Consider the following 21,475-nt stretch of genomic DNA (forward strand, 5'->3'; position numbering starts at 1 on the left):
CTATTTCATTAGCCATGTACTTAGAAATGCTGAACTACGATATCCCATGGTTGAAAAATTTGGCCTTGCACATTACATGGCTGTCAAGAAGTTAAAACCTTACTTCTTGGCACATCCGGTTGTGGTCTACACAGACCAACCTCTCAAGTAGCCAATGACAACCTTGGAGTCATCCGATAGGATGCTCAAATGGGCTATTGAAATGCAAAGTCTTGAAATCACTTTCGAACCAAGAAAAGCAGTGAAGGGTCAGGCGTTTACGGACTTCATTGTCGAAATGACAAGGCCGGTTGCTCCGGACAATCCTGATCAGGTTTGGAAAGTGTATATAGACGGGAGCTCTACTATGAACGGCTGCGTTGCAAGCATAATCTTTCAGTCTCCTGAGGGGGACAAATATGAGTATGCACTACGGTTTAAGTTCCAGGCCTCTAACAACGAGGCAAAATATGAAGCCCTGCTAGCAGGAATTCACATGTGTAAGGCGACAGGGGAGACAAAAATTGACGCCTGCTCTGATTCACAGTTGGTCGTAAGCCAATACCATGGTGACTATGAAGCCACTTACTCGGCTATGATCAAGTACCTTCAGGTGGTCAAAGCTGAAGCTGGGATAGTTGAAGAATTCCATCTGAGTCAAGTGCCCAGGTTTGAAAACAATCAGGCGGATGCACTGTGAAAATTGGCATCCTCCGCCTCCTGTGATACGCCTCGTTCAGTCTTATGGGAAGTTATAAAAAAAAAGTATAACTGAAGAAGAGCCTATTGGAGTACTTGACCGAAGCTCTACCTAGATGGATGGCATCCGGGCATACCTGCAAGACGGTACGCTGCCTAACTCACCACAGGAAGCGATTGTCCTGAAAAAACGAGCTGCAAACTTCGAGATAAGAAATGGAGAGCTCTTCAAGGCAGGCTTCTTAAAGCCCTTATTGAAGTGCGTTACCCCAGAAAAGGGGCAGGAAGTTCTCGAAGAGTTGCATGCGGGATACTGCGCCTCTCACATAGGCGGCAAATCCTTAGCTGTCAGGACCAGACGATAGGGTTACTTCTGGGCCAATCTTGAGTCAGACGCCATGGAGATGGTAAAAAAATGTGACAAGTGCCAAAGGTTTGGCAAGCTCATCCATCAGTTGGCCACTGACCTGACATCAATTCATAGCCCAATCCTGTTTGCTAAATAGGGCATGGACATCTTGGGACCGTATGCGCTTGCACCAGGCGGAAAACGGTACATTCTGGTGGCTGTGGATTATTTCACCAAGTGGGTTGAGGCAGAGGCGATTATAAATATCAAGACAAAGTATGTCATCTCTTTTATTTAAAAGAACATCATCACCCGGTTTGGGGTACCTATGTTTATGGTTTTTAACAATGGCCCTCAATTCGAAACGCCTCAGCTCAAAACTTGGTTGAGAGATCAAGGGATCTCATATTGTTTTGTATCAGTCGGCCGACCCCAAGTAAACGGCTAGCATTGGACTCGCTCCCGGAACGCAGGGGCAATGCCGCCTTGTGTCAGAGATTTACCGTTTGAGAATGATCAGAGCCTACAACAAAAAAGTACACAAACGGCCCTTGAAAGTTGGGGACTTTGTGTTACGAAAAATGGAGGCAACCGGTAGGGCCAATGAGCAAGGAAGTTGACTCCCAATTGGGAAGGTCCCTACCGGATCTATGAAAAAGTAAGAGATGGCACCTATCTCCTGAAAACTCCAGACAGTAGGCGGCTGTCCGAAACTTGGAATGTAGACAACTTAAAAAATTACTACTTCTAAGAGTTGTAAATTTTTGTAAATTAAAAGCCTATCAATGAAAAAGTTGCCTTTTGTTTTCAATGTTGTTATTTATTTCTTTATATACATGTGAAATGTTTCGAGCACCGCCTGTGCAATACACAGACGGTCGACTTTCACATACTAAAATTAAACTAAGTTAAAAACTTAGTGGCTAAATCAATGTCCAAAATACATGAGGCCAATAGCCGGATGATACTTATTTTATAAATTCGTCTACTCCAATATGAGTATGGCGTTCGGCGACTCCCATCCGGGTGGAATCTTTGTAGAGAGTATCTCCCATCCAGGTGACATAGTGATCTACAAACGCATGCAGATGGCAAGGATAATCTAAAGAATGACTGAGTTTACGAAAACCGGATGTCCAAGGACATTAGCCGGTTTTCGGCCGAAGTTCTAACTTAGATTATTTTTCGAAATTATGCGAGTCCTCCCAATAGACCAAAAGGACATTGAGCATAATTTGATTGCAAATACCCCAGGCGGAGGAGAAGGAAGTTCAGTATAACTATGTCACCGCCTGTGCTAACGGCTGTTTTCTTGTATGATTGGAGGCTATGTACTTGGTTTGGGGCAATCACTACTGTGATTGATTGACTTGGGAACATCTCATACTCCTTAAAGTATCAAAAGTTCCCAAGCCAATCAATCAGCAAAGTATTGAAAATAACCACACAGCCGCCCAGGGGCAAGTACAGCCGGTTTATCTTCTGCCGCATGCTCTCAAAGAATTAGGCAAAAATTCAAGTTTATATATATGAATGCATAATTCAAACGCAAAAAAATAACGCAAAAATTAAAAATGCAAAATTCAAAATATAAAATGCAAATTGAACTAAACCGACTCAGTCTGCACTTTCATTAAAACCGACCAAAGCGGTCGGAGGAAATAGTGTTTACCGGATGACCATCCGGGAGAAATGAAATTGTTAAACTCACATTCAAATACACGGCACGCAGGCCGGAGAAAAGTAATTGGTATACTGCCGCAGAAAAACTTAAGCTGAAACTACTGAGGTGTAGACGGGTGGCCCTGAGCGTCAATCTCAGGCGGAGGAACAGGGGAGTCTTAGACAATATTTTCCTATGGCATATGTTGCTCTCCTTCTCCGCCTGTCCTCTAAGCTGATTCCCCCTCATCAACTTGTTTGTTGGCTCAGACGGCAAACGGCTCAGTCTCCGGTTTTCTTCATCCCGTGCTGATTGAACTTTATCAGCATATTGGTAAGCTAAGGCCCAGATGCCGTACTCCTTTCCCGGATGTAACGTCTTCCAGGCTATCTTCATGCGGTTCTCGTAGTCGGTCTCATTCTCCTTGATGAGGCGGTTTTGTTCCGCCTTCAGGGTGACCTTGAAGTTAGCCTGAGCCTGGGCCATCTGGTTTTTTAGCCGGGCGACGTCTGCTCTAAGGGTGGTGTTCTCACTATCAGCACTCTCCAGAGCCTTGAGATCTGAGTGAGCATTTTTTAGGGCAGCCTCGGAGTCGCTGGCCTTCTTCTTGGCAGTTTCCAGCTCAGCCGTCAGCTTCTTGATGCTTTCCGCCTGTTTCAATTCCACGGCTTTAGTTTTAAGTTCATTTATTATACATTGATATTGGGCAACGTCTGCTGAATCTTTAGCTGATTTATTGGCTCATTTTACCTCTTCTCTCTTCCGAGTGTATGGCCGCTTGAGCCTATCAACCTTCAAAATAGCCTGAAAACACAGACAGTGTGAAAAAACGTAGGCGAAAAAGTACTTAGTGCATTACAAGATACAATACCTCAGACAGGAGGGCCAGGATGCTTTCCAGATTGAACGTCTCAATGCCCGAAATGGCGTCTTTCTCCCTTTTGGGGATGGCAGCAAGCATGGCCTTGGCATGCGCATGTACGTTCGGCCATCGGGGGGATTGATCTGCACCACAGTCAAGAGTGGGTGAGTGAACTATATAGGCGGCACTCATCTGCGAACGGCTGCCTAACATTCCTTAAGACGTATGTTGGGAGTGAGATTTCACTCTCAAGGGCCAGCCAAGCTCAGGCGGAGTGTTGAAAGGGTTAGCCTTACCATCAAGGATCTATAGGCTATCATCGCCTACAATCACTGCAGAACCGGCTGCAGTCTTAGGTGGCGGGCCACCCTTCGGCACCGTTTGGGCACCCGTCTTGATCCCAGATCAATGCCTAGGCCAAAGTCCTTAAGGCTGATGCTTTTACCCCCGATGGCCAGCGGTTTTCCCAGACGAGCCTTTAGGAGTCGTCTGGGCAGACGACGCCTAGTGAGATTTGGCAGGGGTTGAAGTGTCGTCGTCTCGGCCCCGTTTAATCAGCTTCTAGAAGGACCTGGGAGTCTCCCCACCCTGCAAATGAAATGGTTCATCGAACATGCAAGCGGCAAATAACTTAGAAAGCGAAATTTTGTAGCAGGGTCAAGCGATTTTTACCTTGGTCCTAATTTGCGCTGCCTTGGCCTCCGCATTATCCTTGTGAATCTGTGCGGCAGACCGCCTGGGGGTTTTATCGTTTGGGAGCATTCTAAAAGCTTCTTCTGCAAAAAACAAAGGAACAACAGTCAATTCAATAGAATAACAAGATGGTCAGTGCAGCAATAGAGGAGGCAAAGTTTTCGGATGTACAATAGACCTACGCTTTGTAAACATCATGCTTAATCCACAGGCGGAAAAGAACGCCTCGTCCCTTAACCACTCACTCTTCGGAATCCAGTTTTTTGGGACACTTATTATTTCCCTGATTGAGAGGGTGTCTGTTTTGAGCTCGAAGAACCCCGCCTCTATGATCTTTTCATAGTCCTCATCCGGGATAGCAGGGAACTTACACTTTTAACCTAGAAGGTCAGGTTTTTTATTATATCAGCGGAGCTCATAATTCTCACGCCGTGTGGGGGCTGAAACCAGATAGAACCGGTGTTTCTAGTTATCATACTTGGACAGTTTGTCCAGTGTCATCTGATATTTGGGATAGGTGGTCAAAGTGTACCACGCCCTCCAGCCGGCTGGGTTGCGGCTAAGATAGTTCATGTGAGCGAATGCCTCCCAGCCGGGGCGCAGACCCTACATCTCACAGGCGGCGACGTACCCCAAAATATTGACCCAGGAATTTGGGGACAACTGCCAGACACTAAGTCGTACCCCCGTAAGATGGCCTTCACAGCATCATGTAAGGGGAACCGGAGACCAGCCAAGAATGCCGCCTCATAGTAGCCGAAGTAAGCATTCGAATTCTCTTGGTCGTCTTTCCAAGTAATGGTGCCCAACTCAGGCGGCACCCGAATCTTATATCCTTCACCAAGGGGCCGTTTGAGCTTAAAATTCTCAAGTCCCTTCTCCATACTTTCCCTTTCCTTAGCAGAGACGTGGATCTTGAAGGGACCTGCCTTCTCACTCCATTTCTTCCTCTCTTCAACCTCGCTATCCTCAAGCGGGGAAAGGGGAGCATCGTTACTATCCTCGGAGCTAGACCCATAGGCAGTGCTTCCCCTGTCTCTCTCTTGGGAGACCTCTTCACCGTCTGACCCCGAGGTAGACGCAGCTCTCTCCCCGTCTCCATCTTCGGGATCAATTTCTCCAAGTTCAACTTTGGAGATGGCCTCTTCACCGTCTTTACCCTCAGTTTCATATAAAATCCCGTCACTTGGGGTCTTGGGGATCCCAGAAGGGGAGTACTCCCCCGAATCAACTTTCATATCTTCCCCCTCAATCGGCGTCACTTCCTTAGACGGTACTTCCAATGTATCGTCTCTCCTTCGCTGTCTGGTGGCTGTTTGTTTGGTTCTAGCCATTGTGTCCTGCACAGACACGGAGACGGTCGGTTTGGGGGATGTACAAAATTTCTCCATACACCCAGAGCCGGCACCCCCAGTCCTAGACTCAGTCGTACCAGGAGACCGATTAACTGCTGACCTAGGCTGTGCTGTGTGTGTTGGTGATGAATCCATTTATTTGAATATAAATGTACAAACGAAAAAGAAAGAATGAGCTGAAGGGGGTAGAGACGGTACCTTAAAGTCTGACTCTAAAGGGGGTCAAGCATTGGCTGGCTGCAGCAAGCTAGTTGGAAGTGATTCTGCTTGAATAAAGCACAAGCAGTTGTCCACCGGCTGGGCAGACGGGCGAATAAAGGAACTGTTTGTGTTTAACGCAAACGGTGGTCAAAGTCTCTCTCTCTCTAGAACTCTTTGACTTTATCTCTCTTAAACTTTTTGGAAACGTCCAAAAATGAGGGGGGTAAAAAGCATATTTATAGAAGGGTAAATACAGGGGCATTCTTGTAAGTTCCCCAGAATGTGAATAGTTAAAATTCACAGTCAATCCCATTCAACCAGTAGCCGAGTGACACGTGTCACATATGCCACGTGGCATCTGTGAGGGGCAAATGTTTTGGGTAATTTTTACCCATGCCACGTGGACCAACCAACAGGAGATACGTGTCAGCCCAGGATTAGTCCAAACTAGACTTATCCCTATTTGACACGTGGCGCCCCTAAAGATTAGGAGAAAAGACAGCTTTCAGAGCCCAAATCCCAGAAAGTCGCAATGCGCAGCCCATCAGAATTAGGTCAGAGTGACCTAAGAGAAGGCATGCGTACCAATGACCCTATAAATAGGGAGATTCCCCCCATTTTGGGGACACATTCATTTATTACAGCCTACCCTACAATCTCTCACATCGGAGAAAACACATGATCTCGGAATCCGAGATCTCACTTTTACCTTTCCGCACTTTTTACATTCTCCTACACGTTCTAACTTGATCGTCGGAGGCGGAGCTCCCACCAACCGGAGTCTCCGTGTTTTGCAGGTACAGATCGCGCCGGACCAGTCTTGGTGATGTAACTCTCCCGAGGGACAAAAACACCAAAAACAGGGTATCGTTGAAGCTTTAGGGGTCGAGAAGGTAGAGTCGTTATCATTTATTTTTCACTTCCGGGGTGGAGAAAGGAAGGGGGTGGGGCGGTGTTGGGGTTTGAGCTTTGAAGGGGGGTGTTTCTGACCGGTTTCGAGGGTTGGGGTGGGAAGGGGTTGTTCAGGGTTTCAAGTGGGGAAAGGGAGATAGTAGGGGAAGAGGAGAGGATGTGGGCTAGTGTTTTCCAGTAGGGAAGGGGAGGGGATGGGCTAAGAAGTTTAAATTTTGGATTATTACTGAATAATGAATAATCAAAAGTTGAAATTATTCAAAGCAAATCGATCGAAATTGAGATTATTAAAGCGAATTTTTCCTTTTTAAATATTTTTATATATGGTTGGGCACACATCGTGGCCTGTGTTACTTGGTCAGAGGTTACTTGGCCAATTAGGAATTACTCGATCAGTTAGTGTTATAGTGTGTGTCGATTTACTTTCTCACCATTTTTCATTTTTTTTTTTCACCTACTACACATAACTTAAAATACTAAGCCCCATGCCATATATCCATCTATATACCACGTGATGCACTCCTTTAGCTTAGCAACATGATAAACTTAACGTCTATATTCTAGTTTAGTTCCCATGAGATGCACAATTTTAAGCAAACACATTGTGAGATTTGTTTATAATTATAAAATGGAGAAAGAAAGTTTTGTGTTCCATTTTTTTTTATACATGGTAAGTAATTTCTACCGTAGCATATTACTTGGACAATATACAAAAAAAAAAAAAATCACTATAAACAATTTTAAATATTAAAATATTAGTATACCTGTAAAAAAAAGGATTCGGTAGGGACAAAAGATAAAGCAAATAAAAGGTTTATTAGATTTTTTTTAAAAAAAACCAAATTTAAATGTTAAAAAAAAGAAATTTTGTCAGAAAAAACCATCACAAACTATTGGGTGTGGGCACCCGCACCCACTGTTCGGTGCGGCCATTCTACATTTTTCGCCTTTTCACATTTTCTCTCAGAAAATCAGAAAACTGAATCTTACTCTCTCTTCTTTGTTTCACCAATTTACAATTTCACACCACCAATTCACGATTCACGATTAACATTTTGCAATTTTCGATTTGCCATTTACGATTCACAATTTGGGTGCTACTCAATTGCGGTTTGTGAAGGAGGTTGGGTGGGGGCGTTCGCTGGTGCTGCTCAATTTGTTGATGGTGGTTGGGTGCTACTCAATTGCAGTCTGTGAAGGAGGTTGTGGTGGGGGCATTCGCTGGTGGTCGTGGGGGGAATTCGTTGATAGAGGAACCGTTCGCTGGTGGTCGTGGAGGTGTGCGAACGGTGCTTCTGGTTTGCTGGCGGTGCTTCGGCGTGCCTGCAGCAGGAAGAAGAGATATTGGTGGTGGGTGGGGCCTGCGGCATGAAGGAGAGAGTGTACGTGGTGGTGCTGTGGTTTTTGTGTTGGTGGTTATATGATTAGAAGGGAGATAAAGATATCTTTGGCTTTGGCTGATGTTTTATGAATCTGCTAACATGGAGGAGAGAGAAAGAAAAAGAGGAAGAGTGGGAAAGATGGGAGAGAATGAAATAAAAAATACTTTGTACTTGTATATATTTTGTACATCAACTAATACAAGTAATATATTAGCTAATTGATATTTCATATCAGTCAACATTAAAGATACCAATAAAAATTTATAAGCCAACAAAAGAAATCTATCAGCCAACAAAAAATACATATAAGCCAATAAGAGGAGTATATCAGCCAACAAAAGGTACTTATCAGCCAACCGAAAGCACATATCAGCCAATAAATGAAGCGTATCAGCCAACAAATGAAGCATATCAGCCAACAAAAGATACATATAAGCCATAAGAGGAGTATATCAGCTAACAAAAGGTACTTATCAGCCAACAAATGAAGTATATCAGCCAACAAAAGCAATTGGTAAGCCAACAAAATAAAAATATTTTCCAACAAAATGAAACATATAAGCCAACAATTGAAATATACATATCAACCAACAAAATAAATATATCAGCCAACTAAAAAAATATATAAGCCAAATGAGGTAAAAAAAAAAAAAAACAAACAAACATATCAGCTAACAAAAGAAATATATTAGCCAACAAAAAAATCATATCAGCCAACAAATAAAACATATCAGCCAACACATGAAACATATCAGCCCACAAGTAAAATATATCATCCAATCCTCCCGCACCAAACAGTTCGTGCGTTTGTTTGTCGCACGCAATACCTTCTCAAAAACTATTTATAACAACATTTTTGTTGGGAAAAATCTTATAAAATTTTTTTGGCATAGAGAAACCAGGTTGTAAAATATTTTTGTTAAAAATAGCCAAGGGTGACAATCCAGCTTTGACTGGGGCTTTTCGGCGTTGACTCTACATGTGCAGGTCATATGACCTATTTTTTTACTAATCCTACCAATTACTTCTAATTCCCCCCACTAATTTCCCTCTAACTTTCTCATTTTAATTTTCCCCCTTTTTCATCTAATTTCCCTCATTCTCTCTCCTCTCTCATCTAACGAGGTAAGTAATCCTCTTCTCTTCTACGTTCTGCCATGGTGTCACCCCTCAAGCTAGAAATCAATCAAAGAAGTTAATTTCCACCCACCCTAAACAGTAAGTTTAGTTAATTCTTTGTATTTAATTGATGCGGGTTTCCTTTTTTGGGTAACTTTTTTTCTGAATTTTTTTTAATTTGCTCTGAAATGGCGAAGAACAAAGCAAGGAAGGAGGCAAGTGTTGGAGTTACTTCGTGTTCGAAGAAGCTAAAAGGGACTAATTACAAAGTTATACTACCTCCGTTAAATGTTATCTGCAACTTTTGCCATTTTGGGATGATCAGGGTTATGTGCAACTTTCTGTTTTTTTTTACTATTTATAGTAAACAAAACCCTGAAAATTACATATATACCCTTACTTAAAAATTTTAATTTTCTTAATATTACCCTTATCCTATTTTAATCATTCTAACTTAAAACTAAATCAGAATTCCCTAAACTAATTACTCCCTCCATTTATTACCCATTCCCCCCCAACTTCTCTCAATTAATCACATCCCAACCACCTAACATTTAATTAGATGCTTCCCTTCCCCTTTATCTTCTAGATACTTCTCCAGAAGAACCCTAAATTGTGTTCTTCGACTTTCTCTCTCCCCTTCATCCTTACTGTTCTCCCTTCTCACTCTCTAGATCTATCCTTAAAACATCAAAACTTTGATAAAAAAAGTCTCCCCCCCCCCCAAACATGGTAAACCTTGATCCACTCCATGATGCTTACATGGCCACAGAAGACGATGGTGAGGGAAAGTTGATTATCTCCCTCATTTGGTCTATTGAGACTGAATGTCCATTTACTCGCCAGTTTTATGAGTCTAGTGAGGATGGTTTGTACTATAGTTCGACAACTTACAAGGCTCTAGGTAAAGTTCTGGAAAGAGTTGAAGAGGAGGAGCGTTTGCGTCGGGTTGAAGGTCAGGGTGAGTCCCGTGGCAAGAAGTCCCTTGATTTCACTACAGTACCTGCAAATCTTGTCTCGGAAAATGAAGAGGGTAGTTCTGTACCCTCAAAGAAGCCAAGATCTAAAAGGGCTAGGCCACCAACGAAGATCAAGGCTAGGCGAAAGGCGGCTTTGGTGGCTCTAAGGAGGATGCGTGGGCTGCCTGACGAGGAATTGATTGTGCTGTCCTCCGACGATGAACTTGAAATGAAGGAGGGTAGAACATCTCCTTCGAAGATGGCTGGTTGTTCTTCTGTTGATGGTCCTGGTTGTTGGTTGTTGTTGGCTTATACGATTGTTGGTTGTTGTTGGTAATTATTGTTATGTCTGGTTGGTTTTTGCTGGAGTTTGGTGTTGGTTTTGTTTGTTGCTTTATATGATTGGATATTATTGGAAATGATATTGATGCCTTGTGGTATACATGGGAGTGTGATTGATGAACGATGAGGTTGTTGTGTGTTCTGTTTTGGCAGTTTGTCAAATTGGGATTTTATCTCAAGTATGCACCCTACATTGTTCTCAATGATCATTTTTGTAGAGAACTTTGTCAGTCCCTAGACATTGGCTAGTTTGACCCTATAAGAGTCCTTTTGTGTGGCTTTAAGTTGAGTTTGGCAGTTAAATTGTGAGTCCCCCATGTAACTGTCATGTTTATTTTGTTAAATCCAATGATGAAGGGACTCAAATGAATTTCACCATTCACAAGTGTATAGCTCCAACAATAAGTGTAATGCTTTTGTTGTTGAGGTAAACTTGTGGGTTTGTGTAGTATTTAACAAAAAAAAATGCTTCTGATGGATTGATTACCCATAAAAACAACTGAGTCATTTTCATTTCATTTCTAACCAAAATGTGGGTACATAATGACCATACATTGTGCAAAATACCTTACACTAGACTGCATTACATGTTTGCATCATTATAATCAACAAAATACACCTAACCACCTAATTTGTTACTGATTCCAAACAAAGGGAAAAAAAAAACCCCAGACCTAAGTGGTTATGTGTGGCAGTCCATGTTGTGCTTCAATGCTGTGATGAGTCCCCTAATCTGCATCCACCTCCATATCTTCTGTTCCAACCTCAGTGCCTTGATTTGTTGGCCTAAACATAGTGTTCAGGTACTCAATAGCCTGCATTCTACTTCCTTAGGGACTTCTATATGATCTGGTAGTATGCCAAGATTTTCAAGTTTCTTTTTATTCATGTGAGGAATTTTGTACTTGTTCCCCCCTTTTGCAATTAGGATCTTGATCATACATTGTTGCAAATTTACCCATATGTACTTGTTCACTTGAGGATGAAATGTGTTGTAAGAGTCTATCACTTTTTCAACTAGCTCATCTAGGTTGCTAGGAAAAGACTGATATTGCAATGACTGGATTGACCTAAATAAACCTAAATCAAGCACATTCAAGTCTGGTAACTGTGGTGGCTGGAAAACAAATTGAATGTTAAACCCATTTGCTCTTGTTGCTGCCAAAAACTCTTCATCTTTAGGAACTTGGTGAGGCCTTCATTGTTCCATTGTATGACTACATTCTTAGATAGACTTTCTGGCCACTTCTCTGTAATTGCTGGTATGACATTTATGAGCAACATATTTCTGATCACTTTTCTATTTACATTCTGTATTGCCTTTGTTTCCCAAGTACCTGCTGGTCTATTTTTGCTGGATTTCTTTGCTTGATCTTTGATATTGAATGGGAATATGCCATACTTCCCATCATGAAGTAGTTCCCCATCTATGCCATACAATGGCTTCCCTATCACTGCCATAAACATTGCCTTAGAGCTTGAATCTTCTTAATTGTATTGTTCTGTAAGGATCTTCCTCACTTGGTAAAAGATAAAACTTCCTCTTATTAGAGTTCAAGTAGAGCCATTTATCATCTATGTGTATCACATGGTCCATATCTTCAAATGAGGGGTCCTCATTCTTTATAACTAGATTGATATGTGATAAAACCCACTTAAGTCTTGCTACCTTGTGGTTTGATGACAATGCTGGCTTGTTGTTGTTCAAATGTGTTCTCAACCTTTCCTTTTTTTCAAATTGTGAAGAGTGACATGTGATATCTTCAATGCTTCTGCATAGCTCCTTTCTGTCTGCCTTAAATGCAGTGGGATTGATTGTAGGAATTCATTAGAAAATTCCCTTGGCTTTGGACCTGTTCTACCATATTTCTTAGTCCTGACATCAATCATACTCCCAAGTGCCATCTATTTTTTGATGTCTGTGAATATTCTTGTGATAGTCGATTTGTGAACCTTGAATAGCACTGACAAATGCTTCATGTGTCCCCTTGGCAAATTCCCCACACGCATTTTAACCAACATTGCATCAACAATTTCCTTTTTTTTTTTTTTTTTTTTTTTTTGCATTGTTAGCTGTTTTCTTTGTGTAACTTGAGCTTTTTCTTCAGTTTCTTGTTCCATTTGTTGGGAGTCATCTTGTTGTTCTGTTTGTTGTTAGCTTTCTTGTTGTTGTTGGTTGTGTTGCATGTTGTCTTCATCAGTGCCATACCCCTCCAACCTCAGATCTTGCATATCTTCTTCATAATCATTGTACAACTCTGCTAATTCTTCTTCGGTGAGAATCTGATCAACATAAAAAAAACAGACCTTCATCTATTTCTGTCATGTTTTGTCCCTAATTTGTTTTTGCTTCAGATTCTGCTTGATAATATAGGGGTGGCTATGGCTTTTTTTGGAGGAGATGATGGATGCCCTATGTGGATGTGTAGATATTCTAGGATGCTAGGAGTTGAAGATGATGAACAATGAAGATGTGCAACACTAATTTCAGTTTAGGGGACTAATTTTTTGGGTACAAATGGACTAATAAAGGGTAGTTAGTGCTAACTTTTGTCTAAAAACTTCCATTTTGTGAAAAACTTTAAGTTGGTTTGTAATGGAGAAACATTAAATGTTGTACGGATAGTGGAGGCTGGTTTTTATAAGCCTCATAAATGTTGAAAGAAGGCTGTAAATGCTTAAGAAAATTTGAATGTATGTTGTTTTTTTAAAAGAATAAAATTAAGGAGGGAATAGAACCCACCCAAAATTTTAGTAAATTAAAATTTTTGGTGAAATTTTGGGGGGGGGGGAAGCACTACCCTCCGAAAAAATCAGAATTCCCCACCAAAATTGCAAGTGGGTGGGTCCTTCTTTCTCTCTCCTATCCCTTTATTAACTTCCCTAAACTTTCTCTAATCTATACCCACAAATTTTGCATCGTGAACCGCAAAGTGCCCCAAGGTTGCACAAAACTATTAACGGAGGTAGTATATAAACCCCGATACATTTTCTCACCTCCCTGGAATTGTGCGAAGCTGATTCAACAATTGGTAATGTTAGGGATTTATAATTAATTAATTCTCTTTGATTAAAGTAAAGTAATTGAAAATTATCTATTGGGAACATAAAACTCAGACTGCATGTTTGCTTTGTTTGGTGTATTAGATATAATATGACCTTCCTTTTGTATATGCTTTGTTGTTGAATCTGAAATTAGTATTTTTTTTTAATTGGATCAGGTTTAATGGTAGAAATAACATTGTTAACTCTTGGTATAAATTAATGAAGGCCATTAGTATTAGATTGTACTATGGTGGGGAATTTGTTATGAAGAACAGGAAAACTTCTTATGGAAAGGGGAAAAGTGATTATTATGGGGTTCCACTTCATCCTAATGTAGATGAGGTGTGTTATTTTGAGTTTGCTCACTGGATAAAGAGTGAGTTAGGATATAAGGAAGTTGGTGAAATGTGGTTTAGGAAGTATGGGTGTAGTTTTTTCAATGGTAGGAAACAGATAAAGAGTGATGTGGAGATTCCTGAATTTCTACAATCACTAGAAAAGGATGGGTGGTACCACCTGTACTTGGTCCAAACTGAAAAAGAGACTTTTGACACATCAACTTATGGACCAGGGGTGGGGATGTATACAGATTCTGATACTGGTCTTAGGGTATCTAGTGACTTAGCCGAGAGTAGGGTCAAGGGTGATGAGTCAGCAAGCACTTCAAATATGGCCCACACAAACCCTGGATCTAAAGAAAAAAGCATTATACTTATCTTAAGTGATACATCAAACACAGTCTCACTACTACAAAAATTAGCAAAGAGACCCGTCAAAATCTACCTTAGAGACCACTCTTGGACAGATCTCTAGCTCAAAGGTCTGTTTGATTAAGAGACTTGTCCAAATGAGGTGGTCTGTTTGGAAAAAAAAAAGACCGGTCATTGAAGAAATGGTGTCTATTATGTTGATGACGTGAAAAAATTCTAAACATCGAAAGAGATCTGTTGTTAGAAAAATAGGGTCTCTTTAAACAATTAAATAGACTTGTGATTTGAGAAATAGGCCTGTTTGTGAATTAAACAGACCCCATACTAACATAGGGGTCTGTTACATCTTTTTAAAAAATATAGGTATTATGATTTGGAGTACTTTTTAATTTGAATTTGAAATTTGAAATTTCATGCTTGATAAAATTGGTGCAAATGTAAATACATTAAATCAACCAATGTGAAATTTCATTGATAAAAATTACACAAATTATTAACCAATTAAATTTCAATTACAAACTAATTGAAATTTACAAGTATAAACTAAGTGAAATTGAACTTACAAGCTGAAACTAACTTAAATCTAAATTAACAAGTATGGACTTGTTTGAAATTTAAAAGCATAAACAAATAAGTTGTTGGTGGAGTTTCATAGGCTGATTTGTAGTCCTCAAAGCTTGATAAAACCAACCTCAGAATATGCAATGCAAGTTCATTTAAAATTTAGTATAATGAAACAAATGCAATGCGATTCTACAGTACATGCATACCAAATTCATCTCACAAAACATTTTTACAAGGTGTGTACATCATAAATTAAACATAAATCACTCAATAGCGAAAATAATTAAGCAAAAAAATGCTAATTAAAATGCATAATCACTTCACTTCACTCAAATTGAGCCCCATTCTCCTTTAACCAAATTCCTCTTCACATTAAAAGCCAAATCTAAAATTTTTCTCAAATTAAAAATTTGCAATTAACAACAAAAAAAGATACTTTTGATGAATTGAATAAATTAGCAATAAAATTAAATAAAAAAAAACCCAATAATATTAAAGAGTATATATGAAAAATTAATAGTAGTAGTAGTTGTTGTTATATAGCGAACCGGTTGATGCTTGAATCGGCAATGAAACACTAAGTAGATCCTAATCGTCATCTTCGCCAACTCAAATTGGTGAAGAAGTGTGACAAATTCCAGAGGTTTGGCAAGCTTATTCATCGCCCGGCTACTGACCTGACGGCAATCCACAGCCCAGTCCCATTTGCTAAGTAGGGCATGGACATTTTGGGTCCTTATACGCCTGCACCAGGCGGAAAACGTTATATTTTGGTGGCTGTGGATTACTTCACCAAGTGGATGGAGGCGGAAGCGGTTAAAAAACATCAAGACAAAGGATGTCATCTCTTTTATCTGGAAGAACATCATCACCCGGTTTGGGGTACCTATGTCTATGGTGTTCGATAATGGCCCTCAGTTTGAGACGCCTCAGCTCAAGACTTGGTTGGGAGATCAAGGGATCTCAAATTATTTTGCATCAGTCGGTCGACCCCAAGCAAACGGCTAAGTTGAAGCCTTCAACAAACTCATATCAGACGGCATCAAAAAGAAAATGAAAGAGTCGGTGGCTTATGGGCAGAAGAATTGATTCATGTCCTATGGGCCATCCGGACAACTGCCAAAGGGGCAACCGGAGAGACCTCATTTCTCATGGTATACGGCGCTGAAGCCGTCTTGCCCATTGAACATTATGAGCCAACTCTCAGAGTGATGCTCTATGATGAAGAGGCAAATTGAGAGGCCATGCGGCTGGCATTGGACTCCCTCCCGGAACGCAGGGACAATGCTGCCCTACGTCATGAGATATATCGTCTGAGAATGACGAGAGCCTACAACAAGAAAGTTCACAAGCGCCCTTTGAAAGTTGGCGACTTCGTGTTACGAAAAATGGAGGCAACCGGTAGGGCCAATGAGCTTGGAAAGCTAACTCCTAATTGGGAAGGTCCCTACCGGATCTATGAAGAAGTTAGGGATGGCACCTACCGCCTGGAAACCCCAGACGGCAGACACCTGCCTAGAACTTGGAATGTAGACAACTTAAAAAAGTACTACTTCTGAGTATTGTAAATTTTTTGTAAGCAAAAGTATTAATGAAAAAGTGCCTTTTGTTTTCAATTGATTTACTGTCCAAGGTGACATGCGGCCAATGGCCAGATATCTAAACTAGGCACAAAACCACCAAGTGGCTATGCAGCCGGTCTCAAACTAGACCAGAGGCCAATGGCCGGATGGTTGTTTTCATCATAAAATCGCCTATCCCAACGTGGATAACGGCGTCCGGCGACACCCCTCCAGGTGCAATCGTCGCAGAGAGCAGCTTACCTGTTTGCTCTACGTACCCATGCAGACGGCAAAAATTGAATGGCCAAATTGGCCAACTCATAGCCGTCTGACCTGAATAGTCTTTAAAACGATTAAGTTTGCGAAACTCCGGATGTCCCAAGACATCATCCGGAAATCGACAGAAGTTCTTACTTCGGCTTTTTTCATTCTTAAATTACGCACTCTCCTATTGGGGCAAAACACTTCGCGTAATGGCTATGCACTACACCCCAGACGGTCGTTTACCACCTGGGTCAGAGGCTGGAACGCATGTTTAATGGCCGACTGTGCACTTGGTTTGGGGCAATCACTATTGTGATTGATTGGCTTATAAAAATCTCATACTCTCTAAAGTATCAAACGTTTCCAAGCCAATCAATCAATCTCAGATGAAACCAACCACACAGCCGTCCAGGGGCAAGGACAGCCGGATAAGTATCTGCTGCATGCTTTTGATAAGTTAGGCAAAATGTCAAGTATATATGCAAAATTCAAAAATCAAACGCAAATAATAAAAACAAACTGAGTCGGTATACTTCATAAATTGAAATGGCACAAGGCCAAATGAGATTGTTAACCGGAAAAACATCCGGTGCAGATAAAAAAGAAAAATTGTCAACCCGACTCCATAGTCGGTAAAACTACAAACATACTCGGCACGCAGGCATACTGCCGCTGAAAAGAAAGCTGAAAACTACTGCTGAGGTGGCTCCTTCTGTTGGTCCTGGCCGGTTGGGAGGATTCCTTCCGGATCATCAGCCACTTGAGGCTGGCTATCCTTTGTACCCTGCTCCTCCGCCGACTCCTCTTCCTCATCATCGGAGACCTCATACCCCATCTTAGCAGCCTAGACCTTGAAGCGAGGCGGAGGTGCCTCCCCAAGAGCTTGGGCATCATACATCGCAGTGGCGTAATCATACCTAAGCTGATAGACTTCATAGTCTATGGTTGGGTAGAGGAGCCCCCAAGCTATTTTCAGACGGGCCTCGTTGTCCCGCTCATTTTCAGCTATCAGCCGGCGCTGCTCCCCTGCAATCTCCTCCTTATGCTGAGCCTTCAAGGTGGCCAACTCTGACACCAACCGGGAATTGTCCGCCCGGAGTGTTGTGCTCTCCTGGTCGGCTCCCTCCAAGGCCTTGAGGTCCGATTCGGCGTTCTTTAATTTCAGCTCAAGATCGTTAGCCCGGTTGTTAGCAGCATCATTTGCAGCTGTCAAATTTCGAATCAACTCCTCCTGTTTCAACTCCACTGCTTTAATTGCAAGTTCAGACATATAATTGGCATATTCAGCAGAGTTGAGGTTTTGTTTGGCCCTCTGTTTGGCGTCATTTAGCTCATCTTGTTTCCGCCTGAAGGGGACTCGGAGCCCATCCACTCTCAGCATCACCTGTAAGGGGTCATCCGGAAAAGATAAGTACTTAGCAAAATTAAAGAAAAGAAAAGACTAAGTGTTAAGTTAAGATCAACTTACCTCCGCCAGCTGACCCATGATCCGGTCGAAGTCTACCTCCTACCGTTCAGGCACGGAGTTCTTCTCCGACTAGGTGAGGGTCCTCACCATCCTCTTGGCAAAGCCTACCATATTAGGGGGTCCGGATGTAGCATCTGCACCAAAAGAAGTACTTGGTGAGAGAGTGGCAGTATAGTTGGCATTCATTCTTTGCCGGCTGCTAAATGAGCCCCCGGAAGGGTCGACCTTTGTCTTGACTCTCATGAAGTCAAGTGGCCAAGGAATCTCAATTTGCATCTTACCTTGGGCCTGGGGCTTTGTCGTCTCGCCCTCCCCAGTCGCTGCAGCACCACCTGCAGCATCGAGTGGCTCGCCACTCTTCGATGCATGAGAGGCATCCAGCTTTTTCTTCCCACTTAACTTTGAGTTTTCACTCAGAGTCTTCAGAACTGCGGGGGACTTGCCCTCAGTTGTGGGACGCTCCTTGGCAGAGGAGGTAGAGGTGGACGGATTCTTCTTAGCGGCTTTGGTAGCCGGAGCTTTGATCTGTTCGTCCCCAGGCCTCTTTATGACCTTGCCAATGGAGCGAGGAAGGACCTTGGCGGAGCCCTGCAAAGAAAAGGAAAAATAAGTCAACAGCCGGTGAGAAACCTTAAAGTAAGTTCAAAGAAGATAATGCAGGGCAGACGGTCTTACCTCGCCTTTCTTAGCCTCCTTAGCCTCAACGGCTGCTTCCGGGCCAAGATTTGCTCCTTGCGGAGCTGAGCGGCGGACTTATCCGGCGTTTTTTCAGCATCAACCATTTTCCTTGCTTCATCTACAAAGAGCAAAAAGAAAGTTAGAACAAAACAGTTGAAAGAATTGAATTACATAAACACAGTCGGAAATTGCCGGATGAATAAGTATATCTACCCTTGGGAAACATGGTGCTTAACCCACAAGCGAACAAAAATCTCTCGTCCTTGAAAAAATCCAGATGGGGGATCTAGTTTTTTGGCACAACTATGTGAGACCCATCCCCCAAGGGCTCAGTTGTGGTTTTGAAAAACTCCGACTCTATTATTTGTTCCCCAGCCTTAGTAGAAAGCGTGGGAAGGGCTCATTTTCTGCCCAGAGGAGCCGGCTCTTTGTTGTACCGGCGCAGTGTCTGATTGTGCCTTAAAGTAGGGGAGGAGATTAGGTAAAACTTCTCCTTCCACCCAGTCCACTTGGACACCTTGTCCAAGCACATCAAATATTCCGGGAGCGTGGACAGAGTATACCACGCCCCATACCCGCCTGGGGCCTTGCTAGGGTAATGCATGTGAGCAAAGACGGTGAAGCTGGGCTCAATATTCTAAAACTCGCAGGCGGCGATGTAGCTCAGAATGTTGACCCAAGAGTTTGGGGTGAGTTGCCAAACCCCCAAGTCATACCCCTTCAAAAATTTTCTTATTCCTCTGTGAAGGGGGAAGCAGAGGCCGGCTTTTATCACCGCCTCGTAGCAGACTAAGTAGTTGTCTGCGTTCTCAATGGTATCGTCCCAAGCCATCACTGCGTTAACAGGCGGGACGATGATATCCCATCCCCTTCCAAAGGGATGTTGCTCTTTAAAGGCCTCGAAGCCACTTTCCAACAATGAAATATATCCCGGCAGCATCCTTATCTTTTTAGGATCGGGGAGAGCGGCAGCTTTGGCCGGCTGCTTGTAATCAGCAGCAAGGTCTTCTTGGTAAGAGCCGGATGCCTCGGCTTCTGTCCTCTCAGCGGCTTTTCCGCCAGATTCATTTTCTTGCTCAGAAGAGGAGGCGACATTCTCACCGTCTGCCTCCTCAGTACAATTGCTATTTGAGGTGGAGGGGGTACCCTCCTGAGAACTTTCCTGCTCATCCGGACCCTCATAGTCCTCATCCCTAATAACCTCATATGCGGGCACTTCCCTAGCGCGCCGCCGTCTGTGTCGTACAACCGTTTGCTTAAATCTTGCCATTGTGTCCTGCACAGACACAGAGAGCGAGGAATTCGGGGATGAGCAAAGCAGTTTCAACTGTCTAGAAAAGGCACCCCCGGTTCTAGACTCAGTCGTACCAAGAGATCGGCTGAATGTCCTAGGCAGTGCCCTGTGTGTGGATGGAGAGTCCATTTTTTTTTTTTGAAGAAAAATGTATACAGACGGAAAAAAGAATGTATACAGACGGAAATGAAGAAAAAGCTGAAAGAGGGTACAGGCGGTTACCTTACTTTAAGCTCTAAAAAGATCTGAAAACCGCAACAGTCGGTGACCGGGTGACATCAAAGAAATGAACGCAACCGGAATCAGAGAATCTCTCTCTAAAATCTCTCTTTCTCTCTCTAGAAAGTCAAAACAAAGAAAAATAGTGAGAGAAAAGGGGGGGGGGGGTAAAACTCTATTTATAGAAGGGTGAAACGGGGGCATCCCCGTCACACCCCTCATTAATTACTAGCTATTTTTACTGTTCACCCCTCCTGGGGGGACGCGTGTCATAGGCGCCACGTGGCCTGCCACGTCACCCCTGTGAGGGGCAAATGTATGGGGTATTTTTACCCTTAACACCTGGATCAATGAGGGAGTGCCACGTATCAAGGGCTGGCAGGTCACCCCAGATCAATCCCTAACTGACACGTGGCGGTCCCAGATGTTCTCTCTGAAAGGCAACCTTCAAAGGCCCAATTCCCCAAAATCCGCATCTTTGCGGCGCAGCCCATTTGTCCTAGGTCAGAATGACCTAGGGAGGGGCACATTTCCCAACGACCCTATAAATAGGGAGATATTCCCCCATTTTGGGGACATCTACAATCATTTATTACACCCTAATTCTCTTACATCAGAGAACACCTGAGCTTGGAATTCAAGCAGATCTCCACCTAAATTTCCGCACTTTTTACTCCTCTTCAAGTTACTAACTTGTTCGTCGGAGGCAGAGCTCCACCTCCCGGAGTCTCCGTGTTTTTGCAGGTACAACTCGAGCCGGACAAGTCTTTGTGACGTAACTCTCCCGAGGGACAAAAACACCCAAAACAAGGACTACAGTCACTGTTTTTTGTGCAAAGAGATGTAGTTGTCCTTGAAAGAAGGCTAGGGTTCTAGAGTGTAAGTGTAAAGACGGGAGGAAGTGCATATTCAAGGTGTATGCTTGTAAGTTGAAAGATGAACATACATGGCAGATTAAGAGTTTAGATTAAGGCACATATGCAGCCATCAGATTCATTACACCAAGATTTCCTCACAATATTTGGCAGAAAGATATCGAGAGGACTGGGGGAATGATCCTTCTATGAAGCTTCAAGCTTTTATGAAAAGAGCAAGAAGAGAGATTGGGGTTGAGATAGGGTATTACATGGCATAATATGCTAGAGCCAAGGCCTTT

This window comes from Chenopodium album, chromosome 16 (genome assembly GCF_948465745.1).
Source record: "Chenopodium album chromosome 16, dcCheAlbu1.1, whole genome shotgun sequence".
Classification (NCBI taxonomy): Eukaryota; Viridiplantae; Streptophyta; class Magnoliopsida; order Caryophyllales; family Amaranthaceae; genus Chenopodium; species Chenopodium album.